The sequence below is a fragment of the Bufo bufo genome, chromosome 1, assembly GCF_905171765.1.
Source record: "Bufo bufo chromosome 1, aBufBuf1.1, whole genome shotgun sequence".
NCBI lineage: Eukaryota > Metazoa > Chordata > Amphibia > Anura > Bufonidae > Bufo > Bufo bufo.
Genome location: NC_053389.1, coordinates 81,293,247 through 81,314,675, shown reverse-complemented (window position 1 = coordinate 81,314,675; position 21,429 = coordinate 81,293,247).

The following is a 21,429-nucleotide window of genomic DNA, read 5'->3' as shown; positions in this document are numbered from 1 at the left end:
AAAACAACCAATTTTTTGGTCACCTTGCCCCATAAAGTGTTATAATGAATGATCAAAAAATCATATGTACCCAAAAATAGTACTAATAAAACTGGCACCTTATCCCCTAGTTTCCAAAATGGGGTCACTTCTTGGGAGTTTCTACTGTAAGGGTGAATCAGGGGGCTTCAAATGGGACATGGCATCTAAAAACCATGTGGAGTTCCTTTTCTTCTGCGCCCTGCCGTGTGCCCATACAGAAGTTTATGACCACATGTGGGGTGTTTCTGTAAACCGCAGAATCTGGGTAATAAATATTGAGTTTTTTTTGGCTGTTAACCATCGATGTGTTAAAGAAAAAAATTGATTAAAATGGAAAATCTGCCAAAAAAGTGAAATTTAAAAATTTGATCTCCATTTTCCTTTAATTCTTGTGGAACGCCTAAAGGGTTAACAAAATTTGTAAAATCGGTTTTGAATACCTTGAGGGGTGTAGTTTCTACAATGGGGTCATTTATGGGGGTATCCACTATGTAGGCCCCACAAAGTGACTTCAGACCTGAACTGGTCCTTAAAAAGTGGGTTTTGGCAATTTTCTTAAAAATTTGAAGAATTGCTTCTAAACTTCTAAGCCTTCTAACGTCCTAAAAAAATAAAATGACATTTCCAAAATGATGCCAACATAAAGTAGACATATGGGGAATGTTAAGTAATAAATATTTTATGAGGTATCACTTTCTGTTTTAAAAGCAGAGAAATTGAAATTTAGAAAATTGCTAATTTTTCAAATTTTTGGGTAAATTTGGGATTTTTTCATAAATAAAGGTGAAATATTTTGTCTCAAATTTATGACTATCATGAAGTACAATGTGTCACGAGAAAACAATCTCTGAATGACTTGGATAAATAAAGGCGTTCCAAAGTTATTACCACATAAAGTGAGATATGTCAGTTTTGCAAAATTTGGCCTGGTCAGGAAGGGGGCAAATGGCCCAGATGGCAGGTGGTTAACAAAACACCCATTTTGGGCAAAAATCTAAAATTGCGGCCTAATCTGCTTCTGTACGTGTGAGATACCCTATTTAGATACTGTGGTTCTATTCTGCTATTAAAAAAACACCCATTTTGGGCAAAAATCTTAAATTGCGACCTAGTCTACATCTGTACGTGTGAGATACACCCTTTAGATACTGTGGTTTTATTCTGCTATTAAAAAAACACCCATTTTGGGCAAAAAACTTAATTTTGCAGCCTTTGCTGCATATGTCATTGTGATATACACCCTTTAGATACTGTGGTTGTATTCTGCTATTACAAAAAACACCCATTTTTGGGCAAAAATCCTAAATTGCGGCCTAGTCTGCATCTGTACCTCTGAGATAAACCATTTAGATACTGTGGTTCTATTCTGCTATTTTAAAAAAACACCCATTTAGGGCAAGAGCCTAAATTTGAGAAATATGAGGAGAGCGTCAAATAAGGGATGTGGCCCCGTTCGTGGTGCTGCTGGTGGAGCTCCTGTTGGAGGGAGAGGATGTGGTCGATCTGTGCCAGCTATACGCACAAGTGAAACAGCTTCCTCAGTTGCGAGTAGGCGACAGAACCTGCAGCGGTATTTGGTCGGGCCTAATGCGTCACTACGAATGGTGAGGCCAGAACAAGTACAGGCGATTGGGTTGCTAACAGTGCCTCCAGTTCCTTCACATTGTCTCCCACCCATTTTGGGCAAAAAAAATAATAATTTCAGCCTTTGCTGCACATATCATTGTGAGATACACCCTTTAATTACTGTGGTTCTATTCTGCTATTAAAAAAACACCCATTTTGGGCACAAATCTTAAATTGCGGCTTAGTCTACATTTGTACGTGTAAGATACACCCTTTAGATACTGTGCTTCTATTCTGCTTTAGAAAAACACCCATTTTGGGCAAAAAAAATTAATTTTGCAGCCTTTGCTGCATATGTCATTGTGAGATACACCCTTTAGTTACTGTGGTTCTATTCTGCTATTAAAAAAACACCCATTTTGGGCAAAAATCCTAAATTGCGGCCTAGTCTGCATCTGTACGTGTGAGATCCACAATTTAGATACTGTGGTTCTATTCTGCTATAAAAAAACACCCATTTTGGGCAAAAATCTTAAATTGCGGCCTAGTCTACATCTGTATGTGTGAGATACACCCTTTCAATACTGTGGTTCTATTCTGCTATTAGAAAAACGCCCATTTTGGGCAATTTTTTTTTTATTTTGCAGCATTCGCTGGATATGTCATTGTGATATACACCCTTTAGATACTGTGGTTCTATTTTTCTTTAAAAAAAACACCCATTTTGGGCAAAAATCTTAAATTGCGGCCTAGTCTGCATCTGTACGTGTGAGATACACCCTTAAGATACTGTGGTTCTATTTTGCTATTAGAAAAACACTAAATGTGGCAAAAAACTTTATTTTTAAGCCTTTGCTGCATATGTCATTGTGAGATACACCCTTTAATTACTGTGGTTCTATTCTGTTATAAAAAAAACACCCATTTTGGGCAAAAATCTTAAATTGCGGCTTAGTCTACATTTGTACGTGTTAGATACACCCTTTAGATACTGTGCTTCTATTCTGCTTTAGAAAAACACACATTTTGGGCAATTTTTTTTATTTTGCAGCCTTTGCTGCATATGTCATTGTGAGATACACCCTTTAGTTACTGTGGTTCTATTCTTTTTTTAAAAAAACACCCATTTTGGGCAAAAATCTTAAATTGTGGCTTAGTCTACATCTGTACGTGTGAGATACACCCTTTAGATACTGTGGTTCTATTCTGCTATAAAAAAAAAACACCCATTTTCGGCAAAAATCTTAAATTGCAGCCTAGTCTACATCTGTATACTAGGCCGCTTTTATTTTCTTTAAAAAAGGATTTTAGAGATATGTAAATTTGTCTTGTAGCTGCCCAAGGGGCTATACGAACCTTCCTGTTGCCCAGCCACGCCCGCCTGTGAAGGAGCCCAGCACAGCCTATGACCTCTGAATCTCCTCCTTTCATCAACGATAGATTGCCATCATCTCGCGATGCGCAGTGCCAATATAGTGTTCCTTCCCTGTGCTGGCATCAGCCTCAGGGAAAGAACTGCGCATGCGCGAGCTCGCACATCGCGAGATTACGGCAATCTATCGTTGATGAAAGGAGGAGATTCGGAGGACATAGGCGGTGCTGGGCTCCTTCATAGGCGGGTGTGGCTGGGTTCGTATAGCCCCTTGGGCACCTACAAGACTAATTTACATATCTCTAAAATCCTTTTTTAAAGAAAATAAAAGCACATAGCCCTATAGGACAGGTATATTGCGGACATGCTAGCGGCGATCTAGCCGTGCATGTCCGCATCTCTATAGCCCAAAACTTGGTGACAGAATCCCTTTAAGGGTGTATCTCACACTTAAAGATGTAGACTAGGCCGCAATTTAAAAATTTTGCCTAAAATGGATGTTTTTTTAATAGCAGAATAGAACCACAGTATCTAAATAGGGTATCTCACACGTACAGATGCTGACAATGTGCTGACGACAAGACACGAGTGGTTTGCACGCTGTGCAAAATTTCGTAGCAGCTCTGGGACTAGCCGGTTTGACGCACATCCCTTGCCTGGCCCATGTGCTGAATTTGGTGGTGCAGAGATTCCTTAAAAATTACCCCAACATGTCTGTGCTGCTGCATAAGTGTGGGCCGTCTGCGCGCGCTCTTGGCGTTCTCACCCTGCTGCTGCTCGCCTGTCAGTGCTGCAGCGTAACTTCGGCCTTCCCGCTCACCGACTCATATGCGACATGCCCACAAGGTGGAACTCCACCTTGCAAATGCTGGCCAGACTGTGCGAGCAGCAGCAGGCGATAGTGGAGTTTCAGCTGCAGCACGCACGGGTGAGTCGCTCTGCGGAACAGCACCACTTCAACACCAATGACTGGGTCTCCATGAGAGACCTGTGTTCCTTGTTGCGCTGTTTCGAGTACTCCACCAACATGGCCAGTGCCGATAACGCAGTTCTCAGCATTACTATCCCACTTCTATGCCTCCTTGAAAAAACACTGCTGGCGATGATGGAAGAGGATGTGGCACAGGAGGAGGAGGAAGAGGGATCATTTCATAGGGTTTCCGGCCAGTCATTCACAAGTGGCTCCGAGGATGGGTTCCTGCACCCACAAATGCCAGGTACACAATTGTCCAGCCAGGGCACAGTTCTGGAGGATGACAAGGTGGATGATGAGGAGGAGGAACCATGTTCACAGCAGGGTGGCACCCAGACAAGCTCATGGCCGTCACTGGTGTGTGGCTGGGGGGATACAGAGGACACAGATGATACACCTCCCACAGAGGACAGCTTTCAATGCCTTTGGGCAGCCTGGCACACATGAGCGATTACATGCTGCAGTGTATCCGCAACGACTGCCGAGTTGCCCACATTCTAACTTGTGCTGATTTTACTGGGTGGCCACGCTGCTGGATCCCCGTTACAAGGATAACATACCATCCTTAATTCCCTCACTGGAGAATGAGCGTAAGATGCGCGAATACAAGCGCACGCTGGTAGACGCGCTGCTGGTGGCATTCCCACCTGACAGCGGGGGTACAGTGGAAGCACAAGGCGAAGGCAGAGGAGGAGGAAGAGGTCGCCAATGCAGCTGGGGCTCCGGCAGCACCGCAGAAGGCAGGGTTAGCATGGCCGAAATGTGGAAAAGCTTTGTCAACACGCCACAACAACCAGCACCACCAGCTGATATGGAACGTCTTAGCAGGAGGCAGCATTCCACCAACATGGTGAAGCAGTATGTGTGCACACGCCTACATGTACTGAATGAAGGGTCTGCCCCCTTCAACTTCTGGGTCTCCAAATTGGGCACATGGCCTGAGCTTACCCTTTACGCCTTGGAGGTGCTGGCCTGTCCTGCAGCCAGTATATTATCTGAACGTGTGTTTAACATGGCAGGGGGCGTTATCACAGACAAGCGCAGCTGCCTGTCCACAGCCAATGAGGACAAGCTCACGTTCATTAAAATGAACCAGGCATGGATCCCACAGGACTTGTCCGTACCTTGTGCAAAATAGACATGTATACCGGCCTTAACCAGCCATTGTTATACTACAGCGTAATTGCTCATTCTTGTATTTTGGATATTTCACACTCTTATGGAGTGTACCCTAATAAAAAAATATATATATATATTTTTTTTTTTACCAAAATCCAGTGTTGGCTACCGCGTCCTTCTCCACTGGTGCTTCCACCTACACCGCTACGTTCACCGCCTCCTCAAACTCCTACTCCATATGGACCTCCATCTCATAAATCAAGTTTATTTTTATTTTTATTTGTACGTATTTTATTTTATGTCATTTCACTAATTTGTCTGTTACATTTTTGGGTGAAATTCACCAATTTTTGGGTGTGATATACCACTGCTATACCTAGAAAACAACAGTCACACGAAACACATTGATTTGCGTTCACTTTTAGTGATCCTATGTGGTGGAAAGTACCCTATATAGTGAGATACCCACTCAGTGTACATAAGCATACACGAACAAAGGATAAACTGAGACTAGACGGGTATAGTAGCAAAAATGTACACATACTTTATTAAACAATACATAAAAATTCATATTTAATTGCGCGATATATCACATCAGATAAAAAGGTGGACTACACCTGAGGGGACATAACATGATTACATACAAAAAGGAGGGCAACACTCAGCTATACCTCAGCTAAGATTCACGAATAGCCAGAGAAAGTGCAAGTGCGTGTTTCAAAACTTGTACACATGTATATGTATATACATACATAGGACCTGTTTCACATGTAAAAGAGTTCTCTACAAATATCACAAATATCCACAAAAGTCCACAATTTGTACTGATGTATATACACATGTATCTCCACTGCCAATGCATCGAATTAGGTCATACACGTGTACTTAACTCAGCAAAAAAGTGCATATGTGCATATTAACAATGTGCATTTTTGCTACTATACCCATCTAGGCACTGCTATACCTAGTAGACAGGTAAAAAAAATTCACTAATTTGTCTGTTACATTTTTGGGTGAAATTTACCAATTTTTTGGGTGTGATATACCACTGCTCTACCTAGTAGACAGGTAAAAAAAATGCACTAATTTGTCTGTTACATTTCGGGTGAAATTAACCAATTTTTGGCTGTGATATACCCCTGCTCTACCTAGTTGACAGCTTAATAAATTTCACTAATTTTTATTTTACATTTTCGGGTGACATTCAACAATTTTGGGCTGTAATAGACCCCTGCTTTACCTAGTAGACAGGTTAATACATTTCACAAATTTTTCTGTTACATTCTTGGGTTGACATTTTACCATTTTTGCCGGGAATAAACCCCTGCTCTGCATAGGTGACAAGTACCGAAATTTATAAAAATAATCTGTTCCATTGGTGGGTGACATTAACCCATTTCTGATGATGAAAAACCCCTGCTCTGCATAGGTGACAGGGACTTAAATTTCAAAAATTTGTCTTTAATTGGCCCTTTCATTCGATCCTTCTGCTTTAATAATTTGTCCCACATTTCCACTTCATCCCATTGCATCCATTGACCTCCCTTGGGTGAGGTCTCCCTTTCTCACGCTCCCTCTCTGGCGTGAAACCCTGATTCGCCGATAACCGTGATCAACATTCTGGCGAAAATAATCTCGCCACTGGGTTTTGGAGGGGCCTGTTTGCCAGCCTCTTGCCTCAGGATTATGGCCCATACTAACTTTAAAGGAGAAGACAGACCGGCCGCACAGCTTAAATCTGTGGAACTGTTTTGGGCAGTAAAGCCATGCTTGCGGTCGGCCAAATGTGACTTCCATGGAATTCGGGAACCCCTGCTCGGATCTGGGTGATTTTTGGATATGTTGTTCACCCAGATCAGAGCTATCCATGGATGTATACATTATGGGGATATGTGGGGTTTTGAGGTGTGTGACAGAACCATCTGTCTTTGGAATTGTATTGTATGTTATGTGAGGGTACCCAGATAGCTAATTTTATTGTATTCGTGTAGTCTGAGTGCCATTCACCTAATAATATGCACTCAGACTTGAGCTATCTGGGGATATGTTAAATGTCTGTGTTTACTGTAAGGGTTGTGACATCGTATGTTTAAATGGTGATTTCTGTCCTGTTGTCCCCACATGTGTATTGGCAATTTCCCTTTGTCCTGAGAGATAATTGAATTACTCCTCGGGTGTCTCCAGGGCAGAGAGGAGGAAACCATGATGCATTGTGGGGATGTATTGTGTCTGTGTATCCTGAATTGCTGCATATCTGTCCTGTGTCACAGTCATCCATCTGGCCCCCTAGGGGAGTGTCCACCAGATGGGGACCTGCATAAATACGGGTGGGTAGCCCTCAATAAAGAGTTCCTGTTTTACACTCAACATAGAGCCTCGTCTCATGTGTGTGGGGATTGCTATATGTGTATACTCCCCTGGCTATTACTCCTAGCTCTTGTAAGAGCTGTTCCTGTTCCTGGTTCCTGTGGTGGTATCCGGGTCGAGCGGAGTGCTTGGAGTCCTCGGGAGGCACTGGGAGCATTTATCAATGGAGGTACCCGGTCGGGGTGCCAGGAGATCCGTTACATTGGTGGCAAGCGGCGGGATCGTTTCCACAGCCAGAAGGACAGCTACAGGAGACACCATTCCATGCATTTTACAATTTGAGGGCAACGCATGTCCTAGTACAGCGACCCTGACAGCACCAGAATGCAAACAGCAGTGGAGTATGATGAGGGTGTCATGGATGACCGAGATGCAGTCCGCAAAGGCATCTGGTACCAGGCACTGGGTATTGTGGAGTATATGCGGGACGAGAGACTCCCCACGGAAGACCAGCGGTTGCAGAAGCGAGTAGTCCTGCGGATGCCCTTCCTGGGAGAGCAGCCCCGGGAGGAATGGGTAAAGAAATTGGAACACCTAGCATGGCAGGAGCTGTGGCTGGAAGATGCCTACCAGGCGCTCTGGTGGTATGGGGCACAGTACCTACCCAGGACAGCTGAGCATGACAAGCCAGAGGGAGAGGAGTTTGATGGTCCTGGCTTGTTATGGGAGACTTTTTCAGAGCTGAAGTTTGGGAGCCCTACACAAGCCCGGTTCAGGGACCTCTGTGAGTGGCGGGAGAGCAGGTATGACTGGGACGACACTCATGAGATTGAGCAGGACCTGGTCCACCTGGTGACCCGGGAGATGGAGCTGGAACAGGGCTACCAGCAACTGTTTCACTCCAGTGAGAAGGCTCAGCAGGAGAACAGAGTGACAGACGCAGAGCCAGACCTCTTTAGCTGGGAAGATATTGTGGCGTTTTTCTGGGAAGAACCCCAGGGTGCGGGTGGAGATGGGACCGAGGTCTCTCCACCGGTCATGCAGGGAATTGGGAGCCCAGTCTCCATTCCCCAGCGGCAGGATGTTACAGGGGGCAGAGACAGTCGATCCTGTCCCCCAGCGGCAATGTGATTTATTGGGAATTGGGAGCCCAGTCTCCATTCACCAGCGGCAGGCTGAGTTACAGGGTGCAGACACAGTCGGTCCTGTCCCCCAGCGGCAGAGTGTCCTGCAGGGAATAGAGAGCCCAGTCTCCTTTCCCCAGCAGCAGGACACTGTATTGGGAGCGGAGACGGTCGGTCGCCCTCCTCAGCGGCTGGAAGTATGTATGGGAGAGGAGCTCGTCACCCCCTCTCCCCAGCGGCGGCTTAACGCACCAGGGGGAGACAGTAAGCCCCACAACAGTGCAGATGGGACCGTGGTCTCTGCACTTACAGCACAGGGGGTAGCGACAGTCGGTCCTGTCCCCCAGCAACAGGGTTGTTTAGCCAAAGGGGAGACAGTCGGTCTCCCCCTCCAACAACCAGACTCCAACCAGGCTTCTTCTGTGGTAGCGCTGGCACCAGGGCAGAGTACCGCTGATCCCTGCCCACAAAGCAACCTCCACTCCAAGCCAGGGAGCAACACAGAGACCGGGAGTACCAGCTACCAATATAACCTTGGTGGATTCACTGGACAGACACAGGCTACCAAATTCAACAGGTCCAGTATTTGGTTGTGGGTGGGCTGCCAGACTAACTCAGGTACCGACCGGCGTGAGGTCAGGTATCTGGTTAGTCTTCCCTGGGAGGGGGAGATGTGTGGCGAAAATAACCTCGCCACTGGGTTTTGGAGGGGCCTGTTTGCCAGCCTCTTGCCTCAGGATTATGGCCCATACTAACTTTAAAGGAGAAGACAGACCGGCCGCACAGCCTAAATCTGTGGAACTGTTTTGGGCAGGAAAGCCATGCTTGCTGTCGGCCAAATGTGACTTCCATGGAATTCGGGAACCCCTGCTCGGATCTGGGTGATTTTTGGATATGTTGTTCACCCAGATCAGAGCTATCCATGGATGTATACATTATGGGGATATGTGGGGTTTTGAGGTGTGTGACAGAATCATCTGTCTTTGGAATTGTATTGTATGTTATGTGAGGGTACCCAGATAGCTAATTTTATTGTATTCGTGTAGTCTGAGTGCCATTCACCTAATAATATTCACTCAGACTTAAGCTATCTGGGGATATGTTAAATGTCTGTGTTTACTGTAAGGGTTGTGACATCGTATGTTTAAATGGTGATTTCTGTCTTGTTGTCCCCACATGTGTATTGGCAATTTCCCCTTTGTCCTGAGAGTGTCATGGTCTTACCTGCTTGCTGCTCTCCTTCTTTTGACATGTGCTGGCGGCCATCTTGGTTTCTGGGTTTCTTGTAGCCTTCCACCCTGCGGCTCCTCCTTCCCCTGGGAGGAGCTGGATGCCTAGCTCATATATAGGAGGTCTGTGGCTTCAGTTCCTTGCTGGTCCTCTTGTGTTCACATGCTTCTAAGACTGCTGCTGCTTCTGGTTCCTGATCCTGGCTTCGTCTGACTACCCTGCTGGTTCCTGATCCTGGCTTCGTCTGACTACCCTGCTGGTTCCTGATCCTGGCTTCGTCTGACTACCCTGCTGGTTCCTGATCCTGGCTTCGTCTGACTACCCTTCTGGTTCCTGACCTCTGGCTTCGCAAAGACTCTGCTCGGTTTCACCATCCGTTTGGACTTTTGCTTTACAGCTTTATTTTCAATAAAGCCTTCTTATTTTCACTTATCTCTTGTTGTACGTCTGGTTCATGGTTCCGTGACATTAGGACCAAGCCATGAATTCTGACGGTACAGGGCCATCCTCGCTACCCACGCTGGTTGCCAGACTTGATCAACAGGATCACCTGTTGGGTCGGTTCGCTGTGGCGTTGCAAACCCTGCTTGAACGCACGGCTCATTTCGCTCCCGTTGCCGATGGGTCGGTTGTCGCTCCTGGGCTCGCTCCTACTGCCGCTCCGGTTGTTGCGCCAGAGTCTACCCCGACACCTGTTGTTGCGCCTGCGGTGTTTCGGGGTATGACCGGTTCTGCCCCTCTTCCACAGCGCTTTGGGGGAGAGCCAACTCAGTGCCGAGGTTTCCTTAACCAGGTGGGCATTTATTTCGAGTTGCTGCCACATGCCTTTCCTACTGAGAGATCAAAGGTGGGCTTCTTGATCTCGCTGCTCTCGGACAAGGCCTTGGCCTGGGCCAGCCCTTTATGGGAGAACAACAATCCGGTGGTTGCCGAGTTTTCCGGTTTTGTTGCTTCTCTTCGGAAGGTATTCGATGTGCCGGCTCGTGCTGCCTCTGCTGCGAAGCTCCTTATGTCCATCAGACAGGGTTCACGATCCGTAGCTGAATAAGCCATTGAGTTTCGTACCCTGGCAGCAGAAGTGGGCTGGAATAATGAGGCTCTGGTCGCTGCTTTCTCTCATGGTCTCTCGGATGCCTTGAAGGATGAGGTTGCAGCTAAGGACCTACCAGTTGAGCTCGAGTCTCTTATTTCTTTCCTGATTTTGATTGACACCAGACTCAGGGAGAGACCTTCCTTTAAGGAGAACCTGCGGAGGTCTTCTAACAGATTGGTGCCTACGTTTGCTGTCCCACCCGTGCCTCCCTCTCCTCCCACGCCTCCTGGGGATGACTTGTCTGGGGGTGAACCCATGCAGCTGGGGTTTGCTCGCCTGTCCGAGGGGGAGAGGGCACTCCGGAGATGCGAGGGCCGATGCATGTACTGTGGTCTCGGTGGGCATTTTCGGTTGGCATGTCCGAACCGTCCGGGAAACGCTCGTACCCTGAGATCCTGTCGGGGGCAGATCTTGGGTGGAGTCTCCTCGTCCCCGGTTTCCCGTGTTGACAAACCACTGATCACTGTTGTCCTCTCCTGGGTCGGGGGCTCGGTGACGACCCAGGCGTTGGTGGACTCTGGTGCTGGTGGTTTGTTCATTGATAGTGTGTTCGCTGCCGCCAATTCCATTCCTCTGCAGGCTCGAGGTTCCCCACTGGCTCTTGAGGCGATAGACGGCAGACCCCTTCTGCCGCCACACGTGACTCATGAGACCCTTCCAGTGGGGATAGCCATTGGTGCCGTTCACAGAGAGTCGGTCTGCCTCCAGGTTATTTCGTCTCCACACTACTCGGTGCTCTTGGGGTACCCCTGGCTCCAGAAGCATAATCCGACTTTCGATTGGAGATCGGTCGAGATCCTCTCGTGGTCACCGCAGTGTGGGGCTAGTTGCATCCATGGGTCTGTCAAGTTGCTGTGTACTTCCTCAGACTCTCTGTTGCCTCCTGAATACGAGGAGTACCGGGATGTATTCGATAAGGTGCGCGCGGTTGCCCTACCTCCGCACCGCCCATACGATTGTGCCATAGAGTTACAATCTGGTGCCGTTCCTCCTCGTGGCAAAGTCTATCCACTGTCGGTAGCGGAGAATGAGGCCATGGAGGAGTACGTGAGGGAGGCGCTTTCACGCGGACACATTCGCAAATCCTCGTCCCCGGCAGGGGCTGGATTTTTCTTTGTGAAAAAGAAGGGCGGTGAGTTGAGGCCTTGCATCGATTACAGGGGTCTCAATCGCATCACGATCAAGAACGCTTACCCGATACCCTTGATTTCCGAGCTGTTCGATCGCCTTAAAGGGGCCACGGTCTTTACCAAACTCGACCTGAGGGCGGCATATAACCTGGTAAGGATCAAGGCGGGCGATGAGTGGAAGACCGCGTTTAACACCAGGACCGGTCATTACGAATCCTTGGTTATGCCCTTTGGGTTGTGCAATGCGCCCGCAGTCTTTCAGGAATTCATCAACGATGTTTTCCGTGACCTGTTGCAGCAGTGTGTGGTAGTCTATTTGGATGACATCTTGGTATATTCTGAATCCATGGAGGCCCACATTCTGGATGTCAGACGAGTGTTGCAACGGTTACGAGAGAACAAGCTGTTCGGTAAGCTTGAGAAATGCGAATTTCACCGATCCCAGGTAACCTTCTTAGGTTACATCATTTCCGCTGAGGGGTTCTCCATGGATCCTGAGAAGGTTTCGGCTGTCTTACAGTGGCCCCAGCCCAGTGGTCTTCGTTCCCTGCAGCGCTTTTTGGGCTTCGCCAATTATTATCGGAAGTTCATCAGGGACTTTTCCATGCTGGCCAAGCCTCTCACGGATCTGACCAGGAAGGGCAGTAATTCCCAGGTCTGGCCGCTCGAGGCCATCCGAGCTTTTGAGGCCCTAAAGTCCGCCTTTGTGTCGGCTCCGATTCTGTCGCATCCCAACCCTGGGTTGCCCTTTGTCCTCGAGGTGGACGCGTCTGAGACGGGAGTAGGCGCCCTTCTGTCTCAGCGTAGAACACCAGAGGGTCCTCTGCTTCCTTGTGGGTTTTACTCCCGGAAACTGTCTTCCGCGGAGTGCAACTATCAGATTGGTGACAGGGAGTTATTGGCCATCGTGCAGGCCCTTAAAGAATGGAGGCACTTGCTCGAGGGTTCGGTGGTTCCGGTTCTCATCCTGACGGACCACAAGAATCTGACCTACCTTTCTGAGGCCAAGAGATTGACACCACGTCAGGCCAGATGGGCTCTGTTCTTGTCACGTTTTAATTACGTGGTCTCCTACCTACCCGGTTCCAAGAACATCAGGGCGGATGCCTTATCACGGCAGTACTCCGAGCTGTCCAGGGAGGAGTCGATTCCGACTTCGGTCATACCTCCGAATCAGATCCTGGCCGCCATTCGCACCAGCCTGACCTCTCCCCTGGGTGAGCAGATTTTGGCGGCTCAATCTGGTGCTCCCTCTGGGAGACCCAACGGCAGATGTTTTGTGCCTGAGGAGTTGCGCACTCGGTTGTTGCGAACCTACCATAACTCCAAGACCGCGGGGCATCCTGGAAAGAATCAGCTGTCCTGGGCTGTTTCACGTCTGTTCTGGTGGCCTTCCCTACGTTCCGACATCGCCGCATATGTAGCGGCATGCTCCGTTTGTGCCCAGAGTAAGTCCCCTCGGCACCTTCCGTTGGGCCTTCTGCAACCCATAGCCACCGGGGAGCGCCCATGGTCACACCTGGGGATGGATTTCATTGTGGACCTCCCTGCATCCCGAGGCCATACGGTCATTCTCATGATTGTGGATCGGTTTTCCAAAATGTGCCACTGTGTTCCTCTCAAGAAGTTACCCTCTGCACAAGAGTTGGCCACGATTTTTGCCAGGGAGGTCTTCCGGTTGCACGGTTTGCCTAAGGAGATTGTGTCGGATCGGGGGAGTCAGTTTGTGTCCAGGTTCTGGCGCGCCTTTTGCTCCCAGTTGGGGATTCATCTCTCCTTCTCCTCGGCCTACCACCCTCAGTCCAATGGGGCCGCAGAACGATCCAATCAGGCCTTGGAGCAATTCCTTCGTTGCTATGTCTCCGATCACCAAGACAATTGGGTTGACCTCCTGCCTTGGGCTGAGTTTGCCAGGAACACGGCGGTGAACTCTTCCTCTGGGATGTCTCCCTTCATGGCCAATTATGGGTTCCAACCTGCCGTGTTACCGGAGGTATTCTCTCCCCAGGATATTCCGGCTGTGGAGGATCACCTTTCCGTCCTACGTGCTTCTTGGGTACAGATCCAGAAGTCCCTTGAGGTCTCTGCGCAGCGTCAGAGACTCCAGGCTGATCGCAGACGAGCGCCTGCTCCTTCCTACCAGGTCGGAGACCGTGTATGGTTGTCCACCCGCAACCTCAACCTTCGAGTGCCCACTCCCAAGCTGGCGCCTCGCTTTGTTGGTCCCTTCCGAGTGCTTCGCAGGGTAAACCCGGTAGCCTATGCCCTTGCGCTTCCTCCTGGCATGCGGATCTCCAACGTGTTTCATGTCTCCCTGTTGAAGCCACTGGTGTGTAATCGTTTCACTTCCTCGGTTCCTCGGCCTCGTCCGGTCCAAGTGGGCAATCGTGAGGAATATGAGGTGAGCAATATCCTGGACTCACGCCTGGTCCGTGGTCGGTTGCAGTTTTTGGTCCATTGGCGTGGTTATGGTCCAGAGGAGCGTTCCTGGGTTCCCTCCGCAGATGTCCATGCTCCTGCCTTGCTCCGAGCCTTCCACGCACACTTCCCTCAGAAACCGTTTTGTGCTCCGCGGAGGAGGGGCCCTTGAGGGGGAGGTACTGTCATGGTCTTACCTGCTTGCTGCTCTCCTTCGTTTGACATGTGCTGGCGGCCATCTTGGTTTCTGGGTTTCTTGTAGCCTTCCACCCTGCGGCTCCTCCTTCCCCTGGGAGGAGCTGGATGCCTAGCTCATATATATAGGAGGTCTGTGGCTTCAGTTCCTTGCTGGTCCTCTTGTGTTCACATGCTTCTAAGACTGCTGCTGCTTCTGGTTCCTGATCCTAGCTTCGTCTGACTACCCTGCTGGTTCCTGATCCTGGCTTCGTCTGACTACCCTGCTGGTTCCTGATCCTGGCTTCGTCTGACTACCCTTCTGGTTCCTGACCTCTGGCTTCGCAAAGACTCTGCTCGGTTTCACCATCCGTTTGGACTTTTGCTTTACAGCTTTATTTTCAATAAAGCCTTCTTATTTTCACTTATCTCTTGTTGTACGTCTGGTTCATGGTTCCGTGACAGAGAGATAATTAAATTACTCCTCGGGTGTCTCCAGGGCAGAGAGGAGGAAACCATGATGCATTGTGGGGATGTATTGTGTCTGTGTATCCTGAATTGCTGCATATCTGTCCTGTGTCACAGTCTTCCATCTGGCCCCCTAGGGGAGTGTCCACCAGATGGGGACCTGCATAAATACGGGCGGGTAGCCCTCAATAAAGAGTTCCTGTTTTACACTCAATATAGAGTCTCGTCTCATGTGTGTGGGGATTGCTATATGTGTATACTCCCCTGGCTATTACTCCTAGCTCTTGTAAGAGCTGTTCCTGGTTCCTGTGGTGGTATCCGGGTCGAGCGGAGTGCTTGGAGTCCTCGGGAGGCACTGGGAGCATTTATCAACGGAGGTACCCGGTCGGGGTGCCAGGAGATCCGTTACAAACATGGTAGGCTCAGAAAAGAACATCAAAAATTGATAGAGAAGATATCCAAATGGATGGTGGACGTCATAGGGACGTGCGATCAATCAGAAGTTATCTAGAGTCAAAAAAGTGGCAGCATGGCCTCTCCTGGCTAATGTTTCCAAATCTAAAATACCCCAGTGACATTCCCTATAATTTTTTATTAATCATTCAAATAACAGGGCATCTTAAGAGTCCTGTATTGTTATCTATCGTCACTACCTCCCCCATTCGGAAGTGGGTAATTTATGCGCGCCCCCTCCTTTCCTTCAATTCTTCCATTTTAATAGTTTCTCCCACATTTCTGCTCGATCACAATTAAATTTCATCCATTGATCCCCCTTGGATGTGATCTCTCTTTCTCACGCTCCCTCTCCGGGGTGGAACCCTGATTCGCTGCTAACCGTGATCAACATGGTAGGCGCAGAAAAGAACATCGAAAGTTGATAGAGCAGATATCCAATTGGATCGTGAACATCACTGGGACGTGCAACATGGTGGGGCAGTATGTTTGCACACGCCTACACGAACTGACTGTTGGTTCTGCCCCCTGAAACTTCTGGGTCTCCAAATTGGGCACATTGCCTGAGCTTGCCCTTTACGCCTTGGAGGTGCTGGCCTGCCCTGCAGCCAGTGTATTGTCTGAACGTGTGTTTAGCACAACTGGAGGGGGTTATCACGGGTTATATTTCCCATTGTTTTGGGGTGTACCCTAATTTAAAAAACAAAAAATAAATTTAAAACCAAAAAGCAGTGTAGGCTACCTCCTCCACTGCCGCTTCCACCTACACCGCCACATCCACCGCCTCCTCAACCTCCTACTCCATATGGACCTCGTCCTCCTAGATCAAGATTATTATATTTTATTTTTACGTATTTTATGTTATTTAAAGTCATTTCTCTATCCACATTTGTTTGCAGAGCACTTGTCATGCTCTTAAACACATTTTGATGCCATTTGCCCTATAGCCCTTTCCATTACATTTTTACAGCCATTTTAGTGCTCAAAAGTTAGGGTCCCCATTGACTTCAATGGATTTGGGGTTCAGGGTCAAGTTAGTGTCCCAAACTAGAACTTTTTTGTGAAGTTCGGCCGAACCCGAACATCCAGGTGTCCGCTCAACTCTAATTGCTATATTCGTGTGCTCGGCTGAGCACCCAAGTATAATGGAAGTCAATGGGAGAAAACCAGGCACCCCCTGCTCTGAAGAGGGAAGGGTGCCTGGTCCATTGGAAAAGGTCAGAAAGTGACAGAAATACCACCGAAATGGATCGGGAACACCATGGGGACGATGTCTGGATGCATCTTGGACTCCCAAGTCGCTGCTGGAACCATGTTGTCCGAGTTGTACGCCACTTTTACAGACTGACAAAAATACGCACAAAACCCCCCCAATAAATTAATGTTAGGAAATTCTTTCCTGTATATTCAATTGTATATAAAATGCAAGTGCTGCAAAAAATTACAAGTTCTTTTATGCGCCTAACATGGTGACCACCGGTAACAGGGAATCATTGTTGGATTTCGAAGAGGGAGCCTGATAAACGGCTATGGCTACTACTTCAAAGCAAGGTAGCATGAGTTGCAGGCCAGCAGGTGAGCTGACCCTGTAAAAGATTTGAGTTGCGGGTCTGCTGGTGAGCTGACCCTGTAAAACATTATTTGCTAGTGCCTACGGGTGAGCTGACCCTGTAAAACATTATATGCGAGGGCCTGCAGCTGAGCTAACCCTCTAAAAAATTCTATGCGAGGGCCTGCATGTGAGCTGACCCTGTAAAAGATTTCAGTCGGGGGGGCTTGCATGTGAGCTGACCCAGTAAATTATTTTAGGTGCGGGCCTGCTGGTGAGCTGAGGTGGAACCGACAAACCCAACTTGATTTTTATGGCTGCATTAATCTGCAGGTGACCGTGATACAGCTCCATAGATTGACCTTAGTATTATCCAGACTCAATCATTGTGCCACGATGGCGCCTCCTCATGCATGTTGTATCACCATGATGCTGCTGATGCTGCTTTAAAGGGCTTAAAGTAATCACCAGGCTAACAATCTAATTTAGGTTTTACGCACAAAACCAAAGTAAAAAATCGATTTTATAGGAAAAATTTATTAAAAACTTTCTTTCCTGTATATTTACTTGTATATAAAGTGCAAGTGCTGCCAAAAATTACAAGGAATAGGCACTCCAATACAATCTGTACATCACATAAAGGAGGGCCTCATTCACATTGAGTTGCGGGCCTGCAGGTGAGCTGACCCTGTAAAAGAGTTTAGATTTGGGCCTGCAGGCGAGCTGACCCTGTAAAAGATTTGAGTTGCGGGCCTGCAGGTGAGCGGACCCTGTAAAAAAATTATACATGAGGGTCTGCTGGTGAGCGGACCCTCAAAAAAATTTGATGTGAGGGCTTGCTGGTGAGCGGACCCTCTAAAAAATTTGATGTGAGGGCCTGCTGGTGAGCGGACCCTCTAAAAAATTTGATGTAAGGGCCTGCTGGTGAGCTGACCCTCTAAAAAATTAGATGTGAGGGCCTGCTTGTTAGTGATAAGCAGGAGGTGCCATATTCGATTTCGCGATATTTTGCGAATATTCGATTGAGTATTCGTATTATATTCGTCAAAATCGAATATTCATCATTTTCTATTTAACGCGATTAATATGTGATTTAATTATTCGCGTATTGCGATTTTTTCTACTGTATAGTGCAACTTTCCTATTGGTTTGCTAATGGTCTGTGCATTTTATGAATATTCACTATATTGCTATATATTATTATTTTAGAATCTGACGAATATTCTAAAAAACGAAGTTATAGAAATATAGCGAATATTCGTAAAATACACATATAGACTGCAATTTTAGTAATATAGTGCTAAAATCTTTTTAATTATAGTCCTATTTTTTGGGTGTCTTCTGAATTTCATTTTTGGAAAAAATTTACCCTATTAAAAAAAAATACTATAGCACTATATTTGCTAAATTGCAGTCTATATGAGTATTTTACGAATATTCTCTATATTCCAATATATTATTGTTTTCGAATATAACGAATATTCTAAAAACAAAGTTATAGCAATATAGCTAATATTCGTAAACAGGGCCGTCTTTACTGCAGGGCAAAAGGGGCAGCTGCCCCGGGCCCAGTTGCTCCTGGGGGGGCCCAAGCAGCACTCAGTGACCAACAAGACTTTTTAGCCTTAGCTACTGCACTGTAGCCGAATATTGCGGCGGGGCATGGGAGCTGTGCACTGCGATTGCTCTGACTGAGCTGATCCGTGTGAAGCCACTCAGTCAGATAGCAGAGCAGAGAGAGGCTGGCAGCAGGGAGGAGCGTAATCTGATCCTAGAGTGGAAGCTAGCCCCTCCCCTCTCCGCCCCACCCCGGCCTGCAACCAATCAGAGCTCAGGCAAGCAGCTCTGAGTCACACACTGTACAGGAGGGAGTCTAAGAATCGAATGAGTCTAAAGATCCGACTTAGTTAGAGACTCATTCGATTCTTTCAGTTAAAAGAACCGTGAGTCACTGGAACAGTTTACACTGAGGCTGATGACCAGGCTGCAGCAGTGATAAGGTTAAGGGACAGAAGGGCAGTCAGCAGAGAGATAAGAGAAGTGACAGGACAGAGTTTAGATTACAGGTTGAATTAACCCTTTAGGGTCAAATTGGCTTCTCAAGGAGATATATATGTTAAAGGCATCCCTTCTTCTGTCTCATTCAGTAGCTATAGAACTATTGAGAGAGATGTATTTTTTTAAATACATTTACACATTTAACCCTCCATTTTAATTATATTATTTACCCCAGTGTTAAATTCACACCCCCTGGATGCTTGTTTTTTTCCTACAGTGGGGTAGAAAATTACACACAGGGTTTTAACCACTTCAGCCCCCAGTGCTTAAACACCCTGAAAGACCAGGCCACTTTTTACACTTCTGACCTACACTACTTTCACCGTTTATTGCTCGGTCATGCAACTTACCACCCAAATGAATTTTACCTCCTTTTCTTCTCACTAATAGAGCTTTCATTTGGTGGTATTTCATTGCTGCTGACATTTTTACTTTTTTTGTTATTAATCGAAATTTAACGATTTTTTTGCAAAAAAATGACATTTTTCACTTTCAGTTGTAAAATTTTGCAAAAAAAACGACATCCATATAGAAATTTTGCTCTAAATTTATAGTTCTACATGTCTTTGATAAAAAAAAAATGTTTGGGTAAAAAAAAAATGGTTTGGGTAAAAGTTATAGCGTTTACAAACTATGGTACAAAAATGTGAATTTCCGCTTTTTGAAGCAGCTCTAGTAGTAAGAGGGTATATGTTTCGTCAAAGTGACAGGTACTACGCCCCTTTTACACGCCCCCTTTTTATATCGCTTGATATAAAGTTTATATCGCATGATATAAAGTTTATATCGCAGGCTATTAGGATTTATATCGCTTGATATTAGGTTTATATTGTTTGCTATTAAATTTATAGTGTTAGCTATTAAAATTTATATTGTTTGCTATTAAAATTTATATTGTTTGCTATTAAAATTTATATTGTTAGCTATTAAAAAATTTATATTGTTTGCTATTAAAATGTATAGTGTTTGATATTAAAATGTATAGTGCCCGATATTAATTTAATATAATAGTATTAAAATAAAAACGATGACAAATATAATTCGGTTAAAAATCTTTATTCACTTCGTTATTTGCAACATTCCCGTAGGGACAGACACGTTTGCTTGTAATTACAGCTTCGTATACACAAGCGTTTCATGCGTTTTGTTACAAATGATCGCACAATACGGTCATTTTTTCTAAAATCGTTAGTGAACATTTTTAAAATATTTTCAAAAGATATTCCTTTAGCGAGACATTGTAAGATATAGATACAGTAATGGCCGCAGACGGAACTAACGGCGTCTTGTATTTGTCTGTTTTGATATCTTATAGTCTTAGAATTTTTATATAAAAACTGCATAAAGTCGCCAGGAAATATTTCATTTGCGGGGGATAAACCATAACTATCAAAAAAAATAGATATATCATTCGGGTATAATATAATTAAAATCCAATGCTTCCCCCGCTGATGCGAATTATCCGTATTTACAATGTATGCCGCCGGCCTGTCGATGATTTTACCCCCCGGTAATAAATCACACGGGAATACACCTTTAAATATGTGCCTGGCGTTAATATCAGCTTTAATAACACAGGCAATTTCATAATTATTCATGTCTATTGAAAATCATATAATACCTCCCTACGATTATTTATTTCAATAATATTTTCATGAACTGAATATACAATCATATTAATTGTGTTCGCAATCGGTTCGGCAAATCTAATTTCAGCTCGCAGATTGCCAGTTTTTACTAGAGAGAAATGACCGCCGGGCTCTTGATCCGGCGATAAATCAAAAGCGAACAAAGTGTAACCGTTCAAAAACTCGTGTCGATCGACGGATAAAGCGTTGTCGGCCTTGTGTTTCCCCGAAATATGTACTAGGGACATATATTCACGAACAGCTGATTCGTCTTGGAAGTTAGGTTGAAAAGGTTTTGCCGGTATCTGTTGACCATCCAAATATAAGGCTGCATAATTCACATTATAGTGGTTGAAGCACAAAGGATTTCTTTGGTAACTCCCGGAAAATGATTCGTTATCCACAAACGCTAGTATTACTGTTTTTGGTAGGTTTCCGAGGAAAAGATTCTCGTGGTTACATATGCGGGTACCGGCGGGCACGCTATACACTTTAAGTGACGCCCGATCGATCGAGTACTTTGCGTTAGCTGTTAACAGAGCGCGACTGTGACCGATTCTTACAGCGGGCGATACTTGTACTCTTTTGACAAACAGGGAAGCGTGCTGTATTTGTACTTTAAAATGGGCCGCCTCGGCCGACATAAGGCAGAAAGTGTCTTTGTTTCTTGTCAATTTTATCTTTAGATCTAAACCGTTCAGTATTAACTTCGGTTGATTAAATATATCGGCGTAAATGGGGCCCAT